Below are 18,987 nucleotides of genomic sequence, written 5' to 3' on the forward strand. Positions count from 1 at the left end.
AATCTTTGGGGGTATCTATCTAAAGATAAATATTAAGCCTGACAAAGTACTTAACGTCTAATATATTGCTTTCCTGCAATGTTAACTATGTTGAAGCACTTATTTTAACTGATATTATACACATTAATTATACTCTTATGTATGTAGATAATATAAGAAATGTGCAGAATTTGACCGTTTAATGTTGGAGGTATTCACATATTGATAGATGTCTTGTAATGCACTGTTGAGGAACCTGCGACCCAAGTTTTTCATTAATTGCATAACTACACCGTAGTTGTGTATATGATATGTCAATAAACTTTAGAAAATCTTGAAATTTTGAAAGGGATGTTCAAAATAGTCATCATATACAGTTTTTAATTAACTATTAGTAGTAGAGTAATGAATATACTTTATAGAGATCTGCAGATAAATGTTTAGTCTTCTCAAGCACCAACTATCAAATATCTCTCCTGATTGTTGGCACTTGACAATCACCTTCCCTAAATTTTACTCAGGTGTAACTAAAGTCTGCTTCAATTAAGGGTTGTTTATATTTCACATCATTAATCAGAATCTGCAAAGTGACTAAAATAAATGTAGTGGAGTAAAAATACCAGGTTAAGCTCGGAATTGTAGAGGAGTAGAATTACAAAGTAACAATGAGTTGTCATGGCATACTTGCCAACCCTCCCAATTTCACTGCCCTCTCCCGGTTTCCTCCCGGGGTCATATTTCTCCCGCATTTCTCCCGATTTCTGACAAAAGGTCTCAAGGTTGGCAAGTATGCATGTGGGTATATATTAATGCTGCCCATTATGGATACAAGCGATTTTCACCCATTTATACACACCAAGTCTTTCCTATCGCCTAAACCTCCAGGGCTGTACACAGTTTAATACTGTCAACTTCTAATTTTGGGAAAAACGAAAACGTCTTTTAAAACTACAATTCCCAGTAGAGACGTGCCATAGAGAACATGTTGCGAAACACAATAGCCAGCATGTGTAGTTCGGGGGGGGTGTTCGAGTCCAGTTTTGAATAGTCTGCCATGGTTTCATTCGATTTCAAAGAGCTTGGCGCTCAGTGTAACCTTGGCGCACTGCCACTCCAACATCCAATCCCGGAGATTGAAGATTAATCACGGGGTTTGTCAACGGGACTGTAGTTCCAAACGATAGCTGGGGATTATTGGTAGTGTAGCAGGGGCGGACTGGCCATTGGGAATACCGGGAGTTTCCCCGGTGGGCCGGTGCTGTGCGTGGGCCGGATGGCCAAAAAAAAAAAAAAATGAAAAAAATCCTACTAGCCCAAATTTGTAAGTGTTCCGGTCACCCCCTTTTTTTTTTTTTGCTTACCTAAATCCTACCGGCCCACATTTGTAAGTGTTCCAACTTTCCCGACTGGGCTGGGCTGGTCCGTTTTGATAGGCTACCTATGTTCTATCTATCAAAGTTTCACTTTCACACATCAGGCCCTTAGCAGCTGTCACTGCGCAGTGAACGATCAGGATTGAGTGACTGAGAGAGCTAGCTGGCAGTTGCTTATAGATGGATAAACAAGCTCCAAAGCGTAAAGGCGTTTTTGTATAGTTTGTACAGTATACAATATTGTAGCGAGCCCTGGGTTCAGAGGGAGGGGCTTGCATAGGGGAGGGGGGGGGGGGTGGCAGGGAAACGGGGTTCAGGGGGAGTGGCTGTACCCGTAGGATAGAAATGGGGGAAGTGACGTCTGACTCAGAGGTCACGCGGCTGTGGAGAAGAACGTGTTGCCCACATTTTGTTACTGAGTTTAGGCTAGTTAGCTAGCAGGTTTATTGTTTTGGTTGCAGTCACTTTTGCCTCCACTTGCTGTTCAAATAAATGTTGAAAGAAAAAGTAAATCTGTTTACAGTTCTGTTTCATATGGGTGTTGAGAGATGTATCCATAGATTTAGTCCCTAATTTTGCTCTCAAAGTGCAGATGGATGCATTTAAGTTCAACATTTAAAAAAAAAAAATCTTCCCCGGGGGAGCATGCCCCCGGACCCCCCTAGAGGAGGTGAGGTCCACCACCTTCCCACACCCTCTGTCAAATGTTCTCACCCACATTGAGGATGCTGCCTACGCCCATGTTTTATTCCATGCGTCAAGTCAGGCAAATTTGGTCCAAATGTTATTGCATCAATGATCTGTTAACATTAAAATGAATAAATATATGCTGTATATTTTTGCTAGGCAACTCAAGGGCTCATGTAATGTGATTACTATATGAATAATGGTCCAAAATAACATTAAATGCATATTTTTTTTATTTTTTAAATGAACATACTTTCGCTCCGGCCGGCCGATACATGTCGCGCATTAAGTGAATTAATCCCCGGGCCACTTTTTCCTCCCAGTCCGCCCCTGTAGTGTAGTGTCTTCGGCCATCCTAAACTCAGAATTTTTTTTTCGGAAATCATATCGCATTAACACCATATCCCAACGTGCATTGCGGCTAAAAAATCCTGAGCTTCAAGCTGAGGATCTTTGGTAATCAGTTTACCGTCTACGTCTGTTTCCGGTGCCCAAGATTATAGAATTAAACGAATAAATAAAAACAAGGATAATTGTGTGTTATTGTTGAGTAAATAACAGTCTGTTATTTAGAAAAGAATAATAAATTAGAAGGTTTCTGAGGCTCTGAGCCCCATTTCTTTTTACTCACGGACGGCAAAAAAAGTCAGAGATTATACGGTTACAAATAAAATCAATAATCGTGGCTTGATATTGAGTAATAACATGTTTTTATGGACCACACAGCTTCCGGTCTTCTCGTACCCGACCGTATCCATTTGCGTCTCATATGCACGCAAAACTCGGACTCAGAACTCAATGGGAATAGTTGGCGTATGATAGGCACGTAAAATCGGACCTTAGCGTATCTATTGCACGCATTTTCCAATGTGTAAAGTCGTGTCATTTGTACGCAGACTGAAGAGAGTGGGTTGGATAGACGGATGGATGTAGATAGATTGACAGGCAGATAGATAGATAGATACTTCGTTCATCCCAAATTGTGAAATGTGTAGAAACAAGTATAAACATAACATTAAATACAAATGAAAGTAATAGACCTAAATACAGTGCTTTTCTACAGACTACTTTATTACTGCACTGGTAAGGTAAAATTAGGCCGATTAATAAGATGTGAAGTGCTTTGTAACTTTGACCCGCTTGACTGAATACACAAAAAACAATGAAGAAAGAGTTATCTCTGGGCTGCCAGCTGTTCCCCCGGGACCCGAAAGTGGCGTATAGCCTGTAGCCTACTTCAACATCTATGCATGTGCTCGATATATGCTGTAGGCCTATTGAACATATTTAGTGTATTTGCAGATCCGTTTTACATTTGCAAATGTATTTGTGAGATTGCAAATCTTTTAAATGCATTTGTGGATGGTGTTTTAAATGTCCAAAATCACATATTTACACACAAATTATTTTTCTGTTCACACAAATAATTATGAGACATATTTATGCCCATCAGAGATCGGGTTAAACGAATATTTTCCGTCTATGATGGATTTTTTTTTAACAATGACGGAAAAATCTGAAAGCAGTCCGTCCTTTTGACGGATTAGAACAAACTCGGAACAGCGCCAAAGTTTCCCCGCAGCGAGGCTCCGGTGTTAAGCATGCCTGCCAAAAAGGAAATGATACCATTTCCAAACCCAACTTTGCCCTACAAATCATTGAAATGTCTGTGAGTTTTGGCTTTACGCTGTGCGCACTCCCGCGAGGTGCAGTGGACATGCATAACACAGCGCTAAAGGTTCACAAGCGTGCGCCCCGCCCCCCGTTGACAAAGGCCGACGAGTAATACTGAATTTTGACAGAAATGTTACGATCCTGTCCGTCAAAATTACGGGCAGTGAAAAAGTCTAGCGCAACCTCTGATCAGGGCCGGCCCTTCCCACTGGCGAACTAGGCGGTCGCCTAGGGCGCCAGATCTGGAGGGGCGCTGCCGCGCTTCGCTGGGAGAAAAAAAAAATGAATTAAAAAAAATTAAAATTATTTTTATTCTGCCTAATTTTCTGCCCTTGATGTAATACATTTACAATAATTGAACAAAGTAAACACCCTTTGCACCCCGGGCCGGCGGCAACATTTTGCATTTGCCCTGTACGATGGGCGCTGTAACTGTAAGTGATGAAAGGGGGGGATGGTCGCTTATTATCAGGCACCCACAGGCCGTGGCTCACAGCCAAAGTGACGCGGCAGCTCCAGCTGAAAGTGTCGGAGATCGCAACGATCGCAACAGCAAGAGGCAAAACATTAGCATTATGAAAAGGTCCAAGCCTTCTGGGGCAACGGGAAGGAAAAAGAAAAAAGGACAGGAGGAATCGAAAGTCAAAGACAGAGGTAAGTCGGCTTGTGTAAAAAAAGAAATTCAGTATGTACTGTACCGTTAGACATTTGATTTTAAGCTAGCTAGCTAGCTAAGGAGGTAGCCATGATACAGCTTTGATGCCATGCTAGCAGCGAGCCTCTGATACAGAATGATAGATACAAATGATTTTAAGTTTTTATTTATGTGTTATTATTCCTATATAATCTTTTTGTAAATAATATCCTACTTTTATATTGTGATAGCTGTAAATTGATCCTCCAATAGTGTTTAATTTGTCAGATAGTTTATTTTCACGGTCAACTTGTGTGTATATATATATATTTATTTTTCTGTTTATTTTCTATTATATATTTTTTATTTTCTGCACTTTTTAATGTCTAATTATTGTGCAATGCTTTGTTTTATATGGTGATGTAACGAAATAATGTTAATGTTAGCCAGAAGAAAGCTATCTGGATAACTGCTCCTTTGTATAAAGTGAGGCTGACCAACCAATATGGGCATGTGTTATTATTTAGTTGTTACTTATGTTTGCAAATGATCTCCTGGGGCAGCAGAACCTCACTTTTATATAGGCCAGTTGTGAACTTGCATACAGCTGAGGCAGATTGCAGCAGTTATTTTTGCCTGACTGTATATAAATGTTTTTGCTTGTAATGTGCTAATATCTACCCTATAAATGTCCAGCTGCACTTGAGAAATACCTCAAAAAGCCCCCAGTTGCTGGAGAAGGAACATCTGATCTCCCATGTACATCACACTCTGAAGAATGTAAGTTTTGCCAAACATTTATGGTCTCTGTGTAATCGTTCATACACTACTTTTTTGTCATTATTATTATTGTTATTATTATGATAAATAATGAAAACTGAAGCATGAATAACTTCTTTGCATGAAGGAATAACGAGCATAGTATGTGAGTCCACCATTGCAGCCCCCTCAGATCCTGCTGACTGCCCAGGCCCATCTGAGTCCACCATTGCAGTCCCCTCAGATCCTGCTGACTGCCCAGGCCCATCTGCAGTCCCCTCAGATCCTGCTGACTGCCCAGGCCCATCTGCAGTCCCCTCAGATCCTGCTGACTGCCCAGGCCCATCTGAGTCCACCATTGCAGTCCCCTCAGATCCTGCTGACTGCCCAGGCCCACCTGAGTCCACCATTGCAGTCCCCTCAGATCCTGCTGACTGGCCAGCACTGAGTGATACAGTGAGGATGGAGTTAGTCAGACGTGGGCCATATCATTTAAAATCTGACTTCACTTTTCCTAAAAAGGAGGGAGGGAGAAGTTGCCATCATCACTACTTTTACAGAAGATTAGTGAATGGAGAGACAATCAAGAGGAGCTGGGTTGTGTATTCCAAGAAAAACAAAAGTATTTACTGCTTTTGCTGCAAGCTGTTCTCCCAAAAAGAGTACCAACTAATCAGCAGTGGACAAAATGACTGGAAAAATTGCACTGACAAACTAAAAACACATGAGAACAGCCCAGAACACTCTAGGCACATGACGTTGTGGAAGGAACTGGAGACTCGACTTGAAAAGGGCCTAACTATAGACAAGGTAGAAATGGCACTTATGAAGGCTGAAAAGAGGAAGTGGCGTGAAGTCCTGACCAGGTTGGTGGCAATAATTCAGTCGTTGGCAGAGCGAAATATTGCCTTTAGAGGGACGACAGAAACACTTAACCAGCCAAATAATGGCAACTTCCTGAAGAAGGTAGAGCTCATGGCGAAGTTCGACCCAGTCCTCAAACAGCATGTTGCTGAGGTCCAAAGAGGAACCACCAATATTTCCTATTTGGGAAAAAGAATTCAAAATGAACTGATAGATTGCATCAGTGGGAAGATTGGGGACCATATGGTCAAGGAAATCAAACAATCCAAATACTTTTCAATTATTTTGGATTGCACCCCAGATTTGAGCCATACAGAGCAACTATCAGTCATTATTCGACTAGTTACAACCCAGGACACGCCCCAAATAAAAGAACATTTTATGGGGTTCCTTGAGGTAGAACAGTCCACTGGAGAAAGCCTTTCAGCCCTGATTCTAAAGAGATTAGAACAGCTTGATATCCCTTTTGAAGACTGTAGAGGGCAGTCTTATGACAACGGTGCAAATATGAAAGGAAAGAGGAAAGGAGTCCAAGCCAGACTTGTTCAAATCAATCCAAGGGCTTTATTTGTGCCATGCGGAGCACATACATTGAACCTGGTGGTAGCTGATGCAGCAAAAAGCTCTGCAGAAGCCACTAGCTACTTTGGCTACCTGCAGAAGCTTTTCACACTCTTCTCTGCCTCCACTCAGAGATGATCCATCCTAAAAAGCCATGTGAACATCACATTGAAATCATGGTCTGATACCAGATGGGAGAGTCGGATCAACAGCATAGAGGCTGTAAGGTATCAGGCTGCAGAAGTCAGAGATGCACTTCTAGAGGTGAGGGATAAAGCCACAGATGGAGTCTTAAAAATTGAGGCACAATCTTTGGCTGAAGAGGTTGGATCATACCGCTTTGCAATATGCACTGTGGTATGGTATGACATCCTGACCAACATCAAACATGTCAGCAAAATGTTGCAATCAGTGTCAATGCAGCTGGATATTGCTGTTGACCTCCTGAGAAAAACAGAAGTTTCTTTGGTCAGCTACAGAGGCAATGGATTTGCTTCTGCCCAAGCATCTGCCAAAGACATCTGTGGCCAAATGAATGTGGAAGCTGTTCTCAAGCAGAAGAGGCTGAGATCAACCAAGAGACAGTTCTCCTATGAGTCCCAGGAGGAGCAAGTGAGTGATGCACTAAAGAAACTCGAAGTTTCTTTTTTCAATATGGTGGTGGATGTTTCCATTGCATCACTGCAGGAGCGATTCAAGGCCTTAGGTGAAGTAGAGAAAAAGTTTGGGGTGCTACTCAACTTCCCTGACCTGCCAAAGGAAGATCTGACGAAGCAGTGTGAAACACTCAGCAACACCCTGAGCTGGGGTGGCCAGTCAGACCTGGATAAGAGGGAACTTGCACTGGAGATGCAGAATTTCCCAGCTTTGCCAAAAGCCAACATGACTACCCTGGAACTTCTGACTTTCCTACAGGAGAAGAAAATGAACGAAGTGTATCCAAATATGTGGGTGGCCCTCAGGATCGCTGTCACTATTCCAGTGACAGTTGCTGCTGGGGAGAGGAGCTTCTCCAAATTGAAGCTCATTAAAACATACCTGAGGTCGTCAATGGCTCAAGAACGCCTCAATGGATTAGCTTTAATAAGCATCAATCGCAAGGTTTCGGGGCAAATATCATTTGACGACACAATAAATGAATTTGCAGCAAGGAAGTCCAGACGTGTCCGACTTTAAGGATGTGGACTAATTAAAGGACACAATAACATAGCAGAGACTTGTTGTTCTGATTGCCTGTTTCATTTGATTTATAGTGTGTGTAATGTTGTTCATTATCTTAATTTATTTGCAATAACCTCAGTTGTAAGAGCTCCGTTGGCTATATTTTTGTCCACGTTTGCACTTTCTTTTCTTGAAGTTTTAAGAGAAGCTACTTTTGTTTGATGAGTGATTTTCATTTAATAACTACAATAATAATAATAAGGATAAAATAAATAAAAAATATGTTACATTTATTTGTTATTGGCTGTGGGTTATTGGTTATGTTCACATACTTATTTGGTTATTAAAATGTAAACCGATCTTTTTCATATGGGTGTTTAGAGTTGTACCCCTAGATCTAGTCTCTAGTAATTCTGCTCAAAGTGCACCAGATTGAAGCATTTTACTTTAAAATGTTAAAACAAATCTTTCCGAAGGGGGCATACCCCCGGACCCCCCTAGAGGATGTGACATCCACCCCCCAATTAAAACATGTTCATACAATAATGAATACATTTGAAACCTTCTTTATGTATATTACCTATGTCAATAAGTTTCAGTTTTTGTAGTGTATTGGTCTTTTGTAGAGATTTTTCATTTATTCTTTATATATTCTATTGTGTATTGCTTGGAGGCGGGGGGGGCACCAAATCATAATCTCGCCTAGGGCACCAAAATGTCTAGGGCCGGCCCTGCCTCTGATGCCCATATACCTGGATCATACTGATCTATGGGCCCATGTAGCAAGCACAACAGCGTTAGATGCTCTTTATCTGCCAATCTTGGCTCATCCATATATAAGGAGACTGTATTATGTAAAGGTATCAGGAGGCAGGAACATAACTCTGGACTTGTTTTTTTTAGGTGTATTTTAAAACTTTTTGGATCCAATAACACAGAATGTTTTTCTCGCCCAGGAGTTAACAGACTAAACCTCAGCCAGAAGGACTCCTGAAATCACTGCGGAACTGAGCGAGGCCACATCACTATTATACTCAACGCAAAGAACCATGAGCACAACCCCAAATCCAGACCTTTTCGACTTGGAAAATACATTTACCTTCTTCATTTTCCTCAAACCATTCCCTGTGGAAGTTAACCCTTGTGTTATGTTCACATTTCGCACCCTTTGGTAATGTCTGGGTGAAATTGACCCGGGACATATTTTAGGGTTTAAAAAAAATACAGAACTAAATTCAACATGCTCAATTCCTTATATATATTGTCTTTAACTCATTCCCCAACAATATAAATGAAATATATGATTAGTTTTTTAAAATACTCTTTGCTAGATCAAATTTAACAATGGAAGTGTCCATTGTTTTTTGTGATAAAAATGTAGTTTATGTTTTTAAAAAAATACTCTGTAATAATAGGTTTACATTTTGCTAATCCAAAAGTATTTGGCTGTGAAATCTATAGATATGATGAAACATCCATATCAATGACATAGAACAGATATAAACACAAAGCAAATAAAAACAATTAACTGTGACTATTCATAAAATACAGTATATCCGAAAAATATATTGATGAAGTGACGCTGCAGAACATCATGTCAGTCAATGGGCAAGTCCATTTAGGAAACACATGATGTACAGAACTTCTTTGTGTGTATAGCACAGATGTACTTGTTGCAGTTGCTGCATGTATTCTGTGTCTTGGCAGTCCTTTGAGGGTCCACAGACCTCACAGCTGGCTGTGGGGGTCTTCCAGCAGCTGGCTGTGGGAGTCTTCTTGCAGCTGGCTGTGGGGGTCCTTCAGCGGCTGGCTGTTGCGGTCTTCCAGCAGCTGGCTCTGAGTCAAGTTCATCTTCCAATTCGCTGTCAAATTCTGAGTTTACCTCCACATTATCCTCATCTTCAGAAATGTCTTCCTGTTCCACTTCACCATGTTCTTCTAATGCATTCCACTCACTCTCATCCATTATTAGCTCCAAGGCTCTCTGAGCAGAATATATTTTGGCCATTTTGCTGGTAGATAATTGTAGCTCTGCACTGTAATGTGAGGTTATGTCTCTGTTTAGTCCCTCCTCCGGCTTGCAGGTGCGAGGGGGACAGTGTGAGAAAATGTAAAATGTTTATACATTTCTGGAAGATCTAAAATGTTTATAATGTTCTAGGATAGTTTTTAAGTACACAAAGAGGGTAAAGATCAAAGGAAAACAGGATCAAACAGCTTCTCTATGCATACAATTGTGTGTGTGTGAGTAGTCGGCGGGGACTCCAACGGGAAAGGACATGGAGTTGGCAGGACCCCCAGCGGAACCTCCAACGGAACAGGACATTGGGTAGGGACTTGAGAGGGGACTCAAGAGGTGACTTGAAAGGAGACTTGAGAGGTAACTCGAGATGCGACCCGAGAAGGAACTCAAGAGGGGACTTGAAAGGGAACTCGAGAGGTGACTCGAGAGGGGACTCGAGAGGGAACTTGAGCGGGGGCTCGAGGGGGAAACTGAGAGGTGGCTCGAGAGGGGACCCGAGAAGAGACTCAAGAGGGGACCTGAGAGGGAACTTGAGAGGAGACTTGAGAGGAAACTTGAGAGCTGACCGGAGAGGTGACTGGAGAGGGGACTCAAGAGGGGACTGGAGAGGGGACTGGAGAGGGGACTGGAGAGGGGACTGGAGAGGGAACTCGAGAGGAGATTTGAGAGGTGACTTGAGAAGGAACTTGAGAGGGAACTCGAGAGGAGGCTCGAGAGGAGACTCGAGAGGGAACTCGAGAGGAGACTTGAGACGGTCGGTAAGCCGACAGGACACAGGAAACTGGCATCGGCCGAAGAGCCAGTATTGGAGCCGAAACTGGAGTCGGGACCATGGCTACTGGGGCCGGTACTGAAACCGGAACCATGGCTGTGTGGACCGGTACTGGAGCGGTCTGTAGATGAGTGGACAAATGATTCATCTGTGCAGCCAGTTGTTGAGGAAAACATGACAGGGAGAACAGAACAGCAAAACACCCAGACACACCAAACTAAAACCGTGATATGACATAAGAATCGTGACAGTTTATCTCATTCAGAACAATGGAAAGGCTCTCCTCTCACTGACTACTGCACATCACCATGGAAACCTTTGATGGGCTCAAGCACAGGTGTTTCATAACGTTGTTACCTCAAACTTATTACATGGTTTGGTTGAATACTCGATTCTTATTGGTCAATTCAGAACACGTGACACGTTGTTAATCCATAACAGACAGACCGCTGTCAAGGACTTATTGACCGTTGTTAAGGACGCTCAAATCTGCAGAAAGAAGTTTGGTCAATTTAACTGTATACAGTTTGGCTGCATGCAGTTTGCTTTTCAAACCGACAAGACAAGAGGGACAAGAAAACAGCGGGGAAGTAACGGGGCAGAAAACCTCCTTTTTACCCAACGGTCCAGACATAGACATCAAACGGCAAAATATATTCAGTTGCCAGTTACTTTGGCATCAGGGCAGGGATATCTAGATACTTTCCAAGGTTTGACATAATGAATTGTGCTACTTTTAAAGCAAGCAACGATGTTTTCAAATCTGTAATCAAAAAGGACCGCACAAATGCTACTGTTTGAACGTAGTTCAACAGTAACAACGGACAATTTTTCTTAGCGGATGCATGTCATTATTTTTAAATAATAGCCTACTATTTTTAAAATCAATAAACACATTTTCTAAATCTATAAAAGCATTTCAATTAATATTGGGAGTCATATCGTTACTTTGTTGAGAATGTGACCATGTAATAAGCGGGATAATGTGCAGCGAGGCGGTCATTATGGGGAAAAGAACACCCGAGAAGAGTGAAGGGTGTTCTTTTCCCCATAATGACCAAGTCGCTGCACATTATCACATAAACACCTGTGACATGCTCAGAACGCCAGAATCTGATGTTACGTAAAATGGTGTTACTATGGCAACGCATCCCTCGCCATAAAACACGATATCGCTGTAACCCCAATGGACACGGTCCGATTGTCCCCCAATCTTCACCTGTATCACCTCTCCATGCCTCAACAGCTCTACGTCAAATCTGACACCTCACCCTATGTGTTTCCATGGAAACCCATCCCTCGCCAAAAAACACGATGTTGGCGTGATACCAGTGGTGGGCCGTCAGGGCCAGCAAGGCCTTCTCTGCTGGCCTAAACATCATCAGAATATAAATTAAATGTTGATATATTTTTTCCACAAATATGTATTAAATTATTCCCTGTAGTCTATTCTCTTCATTTCATAGCTTTCCTCTTGGTTGCGCTGCTTCCAGCCTCAGAACGAGATTTGGAGGGCTGGCCTTTATGTTAGAGCTTTTATCCAATCATATTTCAGCCATAATGTGTTGCCAGGGTCCAAGAAATCTGCCCTTAGGCCTTCAGAATCAACAGTGCGGTCGCCTGTAGATTAAAGTGAACGGAAACAAAACTGTGGCGTTAACCAATCAGATTTTGAGTTGGCAACAACGGGCCAGCTAGCAGGCGTACGATGACGTTAGCATGTGCACGTCTTTTGATTGAATACGCACAGTGCTTAATTTGTAAATCATAAGGTGCCGGAACGCAAAGTACATATGACAGCTCAGGGATGACGAGACGCGTACAGGTCCCGGAACGTATACAGAAAAGGTGCTGAAAACAACATGAAAATGTCCACTTGCAACGCTGTGGGACTTACAAGCCTCAATTTCAAATAGTATCCATGGTATAAATGTTATGACGATAATTTTAATTTTTTAGGCTAGTACGCACAACATAGGCAAATGCCCACATCACCACAGGTGGGACTTCAGTATACATCCAGCAATTAATTTCTCAACAGGTTTAACGTGTAAAAAAAATATTTATTAGGCCTATTCAAAGATTGGCACGGCGGCCTATTAATAGACAGTATGTTTGCTCACCATATTTAGTTGTTTAAAACACCCCACATCACGAGCATGTCCGGATTGTCCTCTATCTCTTTTTTTCTGATTTTACTGCGTGTGTCTGTGGCAGTTCTGTGTCCTTTGGCCACCCAGGACCTCACGTACGGGACTGGATTGAGTTTAGCCAGTTTTTTTCTGAGTGCGCGTTGCTGTTTTATAATATCTGAAGCAGATGAGGTTACTGTGCATAAAACCCACTCTTTTGCAAGTTTCATCCCCGACGTCTTCTCTGCCCCCAAAGTCCCCACCGCCTTACACGTTGTGCAACCCAAAACTGATTTTCCCCTAAAAAGCCAGGGATAGTAAGTCTGCTTCACTTTTAGCTGAGCTTCTGTCCAAACAGTTGTGCATCCCATCCCTGACCTGTCGCTGGACGTCCCACACTCTTCTACGCTCAATGCGCTCTCCTCTCCTACTGAATCTTCCTGCTGTAAGCCAGCTGATGTCGCGGTTCCGCTCGCCTCTTGCTCCGGCTGTTGTACCGGGCTAGTTGATGCCAGGGTACCCACCCGTTGCTGTTGGTGGTCCACCTGGCTGACGGTAGCTGGCTCCTGTTCCGGCTGGCGGTGAACCTGACCCGCTGCTGCCACGGTGCCAGCCTCCTGCCCGAGCTTGGCTAGCTGTCGGTTAGCTAGCTGGCTAGCTGTTGCGGCGCTAACCTCCTCCTGGTTTTGACCATCAACATGACCGCTGCAGCTGCCCTCGTCGCTGCTTGTGGAGGCTTTTCTGACTCGTTTTGAAGTGTCTATTACCTCTTCCTTCTTTTTGAAGAAAGACAGTAAATTTAAAGTAAAATAGCCAGGGGGGGTCCAACAAGATTTAGGAAGAGTAAAGATGACATGGTGGATGTGAGCAAAGAGCTACGGTTGGGAGTGCAAATCAAGTTCATTTGAGAAAATCCGCGCTCACATTCAGCACTTGCAATGGCAATGCTGTTGACAGCAACAAGTAACTCCATCAGCTCATCGAGGGTGTCTTTACCATCTGAGTCTCTGTACGTTCTGTAGGCCCGTATGACTGCGCGCGGGTTGGCAATGTTGAAGCGCTGACACAGTGACTCGACCTCAGTCTCTCCATACAGCGCACCTGCGTCCTCGGGCCAGTATTGTGCGTAAAGCACCTTCAACTCCTCAATGAACTTGTTATATCCAGTTTTATCTGGCATCCGGCCTCCTTGAGATAACATACGGTCCTCCAAGTTCTTGGCCACAGTTAGAAAAAACTGCTTGGGGTCGAGTGATCTGTCGCTTGATTTTCCTCCATTCAGCGTGATGCCATGGAAAGAGTTTTCCTCAATTCCCCTTTGGCTCAGTTCAGTGTAGCGACCTGGCCGATCCGACATGGCCTCAAGTACCCTGATTTCCCGACAAATTGACTTGTGTGCTGAAATGATGGTAATGTCTCGTTTTTGAAGCTCGACTGAGAGCTCAGATAATTCTTGCAATGCATCGCACATTATGCCTAAATTGTTCACAAACGCATGCGAAGATAAGCGCATAGCAAGCCCACTGTATGTTTGCTTTGTGACACTGTTACGGGAGGGATCTTCTGATGCAGTTTTGAAATGCTTGTAAAGTGCTGGGTAGTTCTTCCACACTGCTTCAACGGTTCTAAAACTTGATGCCACCCATCTAGTGTCTAAAATACGAGATATTTTGCATAGCTGGACATCCAAGCTCTCAGCTGACTCTCTCAGCTCCATTCGATTTTTGTTAGATGTGCTAAACAGTGCATATATCTTGTCCATCAATATTTTAAAGTGATTTATAGCACCCATCTCTTTCACTACGTCTGCGACTGCAAGCTCAAGCCTGTGGGCTGAGCAGTGCCACACAGTAATGTTGGGGAACATGGCCTGGAGCCGACTCGCCACTCCGCTTTTACGCCCTAACACAACCGAAGCACCATCACAAGTTACTCCAATGAGGGTCTTAGAGAGAAAATCCTGTGTCAAATGCAGGCGCTCCAGAGCAGACAACAGTTTGTGGACAATACCTTGAGCAGTTAGATCATCTAGCTCTACGAGTTCAGTAAAAATGTTTGTAGGCTTGTCCATATCAGGCAACTGAGCCCTAAGGTATATTATCAAGCAGCTCTTTTTGCTTACACTGGTTGACTCATCAAGCATTACACTGATTTTGGGAGTGCACTGTACTATTTTTTCAAATAGTTTTCTTTTCATTTCTTCAGAAATATGTTTCTGTATGTTTACACATGCAACATTGGAATGTAAAATTCTCCCCATATCGAGTCCATTTAATTCTTGGCAATCAATCTCCTGTTCGAAGCCATATGCGGGACGGTGGCGTTTAGCCTCCTTGTACGCCGTGCGAAATACGCGAGCTGTAGTGGCCATCTGTTCAGACTGACTATTAATTATAGACTGTCCACTTTTGCCTTTTCAAGAATGCTTGCTGCTGCTAGGTGAGCCTTGGTACGGGCATGTTCAAATACTTTTTTTCTGAGTGCGCGTTGCTGTTTTATAATATCTGAAGCAGATGAGGTTACTGTGCATAAAACCCACTCTTTTGCAAGTTTCATCCCCGACGTCTTCTCTGCCCCCAAAGTCCCCACCGCCTTACACGTTGTGCAACCCAAACCTGATTTTCCCCTAAAAAGCCAGGGATAGTAAGTCTGCTTCACTTTTAGCTGAGCTTCTGTCCAAACAGTTGTGCATCCCATCCCTGACCTGTCGCTGGACGTCCCACACTCTTCTACGCTCAATGCGCTCTCCTCTCCTACTGAATCTTCCTGCTGTAAGCCAGCTGATGTCGCGGTTCCGCTCGCCTCTTGCTCCGGCTGTTGTACCGGGCTAGTTGATGCCAGGGTACCCACCCGTTGCTGTTGGTGGTCCACCTGGCTGACGGTAGCTGGCTCCTGTTCCGGCTGGCAGTGAACCTGACCCGCTGCTGCCACGGTGCCAGCCTCCTGCCCGAGCTTGGCTAGCTGTCGGTTAGCTAGCTGGCTAGCTGTTGCGGCGCTAACCTCCTCCTGGTTTTGACCATCAACATGACCGCTGCAGCTGCCCTCGTCGCTGCTTGTGGAGGCTTTTCTGACTCGTTTTGAAGTGTCTATTACCTCTTCCTTCTTTTTGAAGAAAGACAGTAAATTTAACTGTCTTTTTGACATGCTTGCATTGAATCACCGTTTCTTCCTCTCTGCGACGTGCTCCTCATGTGGCGAATTTCAAAAGTGAAAGACGTTTGTCCGTTGGTCCAGCTTTTCAGTGCGTCAACACAGATCTCCGACTCTTTCAAATCTTAATCTTAATAAACGACATGAAATTCTTGGGATTTTTTCTGTAAATTAATATCTGCATATTTTATTTCATTTTAACCATTTTTTATTTTTATTTTTTGTGAGAGGTACCAGATCTGCCCAAATAGGTGCCGGAACACAGGGTGGCCAAAATGAAGAGGTGCCGGATCCTGTTCCGGCAGGATCCGGCTCAAATTAACCACTGGATACGCACTATTGAGAGGCAGAGCTATGTAGAGCTAGCAAACTGAACTTGAATTTGAACGAGCTAACTTGTGTAGATTTCTACAAGCTGTTTTTTTTCAACCCACAATGGCTGAAGGAGGAGAAGAGATCGATTTGGTCGCAGATATAATTACAACGCCATTTTCAAGACGAACTTTTCAAGAAAAGCTAGACATCGTGAGAAGAGAACGGCCAACCCCGACGCTAGCGAGCCTATCACAGCGGGGAAAAGGGTTTGTCCGCCACTTTCAAATCACTAACTACGAGCGGTACCCCTGGCTCACAGCCTCCGAGAGGCACTGCAAATTGTACTGCTGGGAATGCCTGCTATTTGCAACTGATCGATTTGGTGTTTGGAGCCACACTGGATTTGCAAACTTGAGTTGTCCAACCAAGGCAGCAACGAGACACCAAAGCACGGCTGGGCACTTACAAGCAATGGTGCTTTTGAAAACCTTTGGGGACACCCGAGTGGATCTACAGCTCAACGAACAAGTGCGCCGGGAAACGGAGCTGCACAACGAAAGGGTGAACACAAATAGGGAAATATTGAAAAGACTGATTGATTGTATCCTGTTTTTGGGTAAACAGGAACTTTCATTTAGGGGACACGATGAAAGCGCCGAGTCCAGAAACAGAGGAAACTACGTGGAGCTTCTTTCTTTGCTTGCTGAGAACAACACAGACTTTCATTACCACCTGTCCACAAACAAAGTGTTTACTGGGACGTCAGGCAAAAATACAAAACGACCTGATTTATGCTATTGCTGAAGTGATGGGAGAAGAGATCAAAATGTAGATTAAAAAAGCACCCTTTATCGCTGTTATGGTGGACGAAACGACAGGCGTGGGTAATGTAGCACAGCTGGCACTTGTCCTGCGTTGTGTGACGGACACAGGTGTCAAGGAGCGGTTTGTCAGATTTGAAGATGTTACAAGCGGCAAGCGAGCTGATGACATTGCTGCTCTTATTTTCCGTTTCATGGAGGAATATGAATGTAGTCTGGATAAAGTTGTGGCACAGTGTTATGATGGCGCAGCGGTCAAAGCATCTGGACTAAATGGGGTGCAGGCTAAAGTTAAGGAGAGGGCACCTATGGCCTTATTCATTCACTGCTATACACATCAACTAAATGTAGTACTGACTCAAGGGGCCTCAAAGCTTAAAGAATGCAAGGTCTTTTTTATCAGCCTCATTGGCCTTGCAGCATTTTTCTCCAGATCCCCTAAGCGCACGCAACTGCTGGATGACATTTGCAAGCGTCGTCTTCCTAATGTTGCACCAACGCGGTGGCAATATACATCGAGATTGGTCAATGCAGTCTTTGAGAAGAGAGTTTCCCTAAAGGAGGTGTTTGACCACATACTGGAACATCATGAGGAGTATGATGGGGATACTATGCTTAGCGCTGATGGATTTAATGCACGTCTAGATGATTTTGAGTTTTGTTTTTTGCTTGAAACATTCAATGGGATTTTTAAGCATTCAAATGTACTCTTTGGAATACTACAGAAACAAACATTGGATGTACAATTCTGTCTGACAAGGGTGAACGAGTTTTGTGACACAATTGAGCGAGAGAGGTGCCAGTTTCGTCAGATCTACGAGGACACAGCGCGCATCTCAAGTGGTCCGAGCGCACGCAGAGGCCCACGTACAGCACAAGGAGACCTTCGTGCATACTACCAACAACTCCACAGCAATATTCTGGACAACATTCTTTGCCAGATACGGAGTAGGTTTCAAGACCACGAAAAATTAATGTTTCTCTCCCTCCTGGACCCCCGGCACTTTCAGACCTACCGGAAAAGATTCCCGCATACAGCCTTAGCCAAATTAACAAAGAGTCACGGAACACATCTGTCCCGGCTAAAAACAGAACTGACTGTAATGTATGCCATGACTGATTTTGAAGGGAAAAGTCCCACTGATCTCCTTGATTTCCTTAAGCAGAAAAATCTGAGTTAGAGCATGGGGCAGCTTTACACATTGGCCTGTGTGGCAGTGACTATCCCTGTGTCCACTGCTTCTGTCGAGCGGTCATTCTCGGCCTTAAAGCGAATTAAAACTTATGCCAGAAATTCTACTGGACAGACTCGGCTTTCATCATTAGCCTTCATGTCTATAGAAAATGACTTATTGGTGGAACTGAAACGCACAGATAAACTGTGCAAACAGAGTCATTGAAGTCTTCTTGAGGAAAGAAAGGAGGATGGATTTTGTGTTCAAATAATCAGTTGTTTTGGTGAGTACAAAGCATTTTATTTTTTATTTTATTTTTATATATTTTTGTCATTTTATGTCGTTAATATTAAATCAATATTAACGAATTAATATATATGTAATTAAAATGACAAATATATAAAAAATAAATGTTTGATGCTTCTGCAAGAGATATAGAGATGTGTGTGGCGCACTGGCTCAGCTGTGCAGTAAAAGTACTCAAGGAGACTTGTTGACAGTGTTGGGTGTAACGCATTACAAAAGTAACGGAGTTACAGTAATATATTACTTTTTGCTGTAACGAAGTAATGTAACGCATTACTATGAAATGTGGGTAATATATTACCCGTTACAATGCTCAGTAACGCAGTTACAACACATTTTAACCCGAAATTAAATGGTGTTTTGTTTTTTAAGAATGTACTAACATAGCGAGACATTCCGAAACCCGACAAATTGTGTGGATAGATTAGTAAACCTGGTGTTTACCGTTCAGGCTTCGTGTCGAGATCTTCGGGGAAGTTGAACGTTATGCAACCATTCAAAAAAGAGAACGTAGCGAAAAATACTAACAACAAATTGTGTCAGGTGCACGTGACCTGCTCCGCTGCGCGTGCATCATTTCCAAAGTGCTTCCACAGCAGTG

Source organism: Notothenia rossii (genome assembly GCF_949606895.1).
Source record: "Notothenia rossii genome assembly, chromosome: 11".
Lineage (NCBI taxonomy): Eukaryota > Metazoa > Chordata > Actinopteri > Perciformes > Nototheniidae > Notothenia > Notothenia rossii.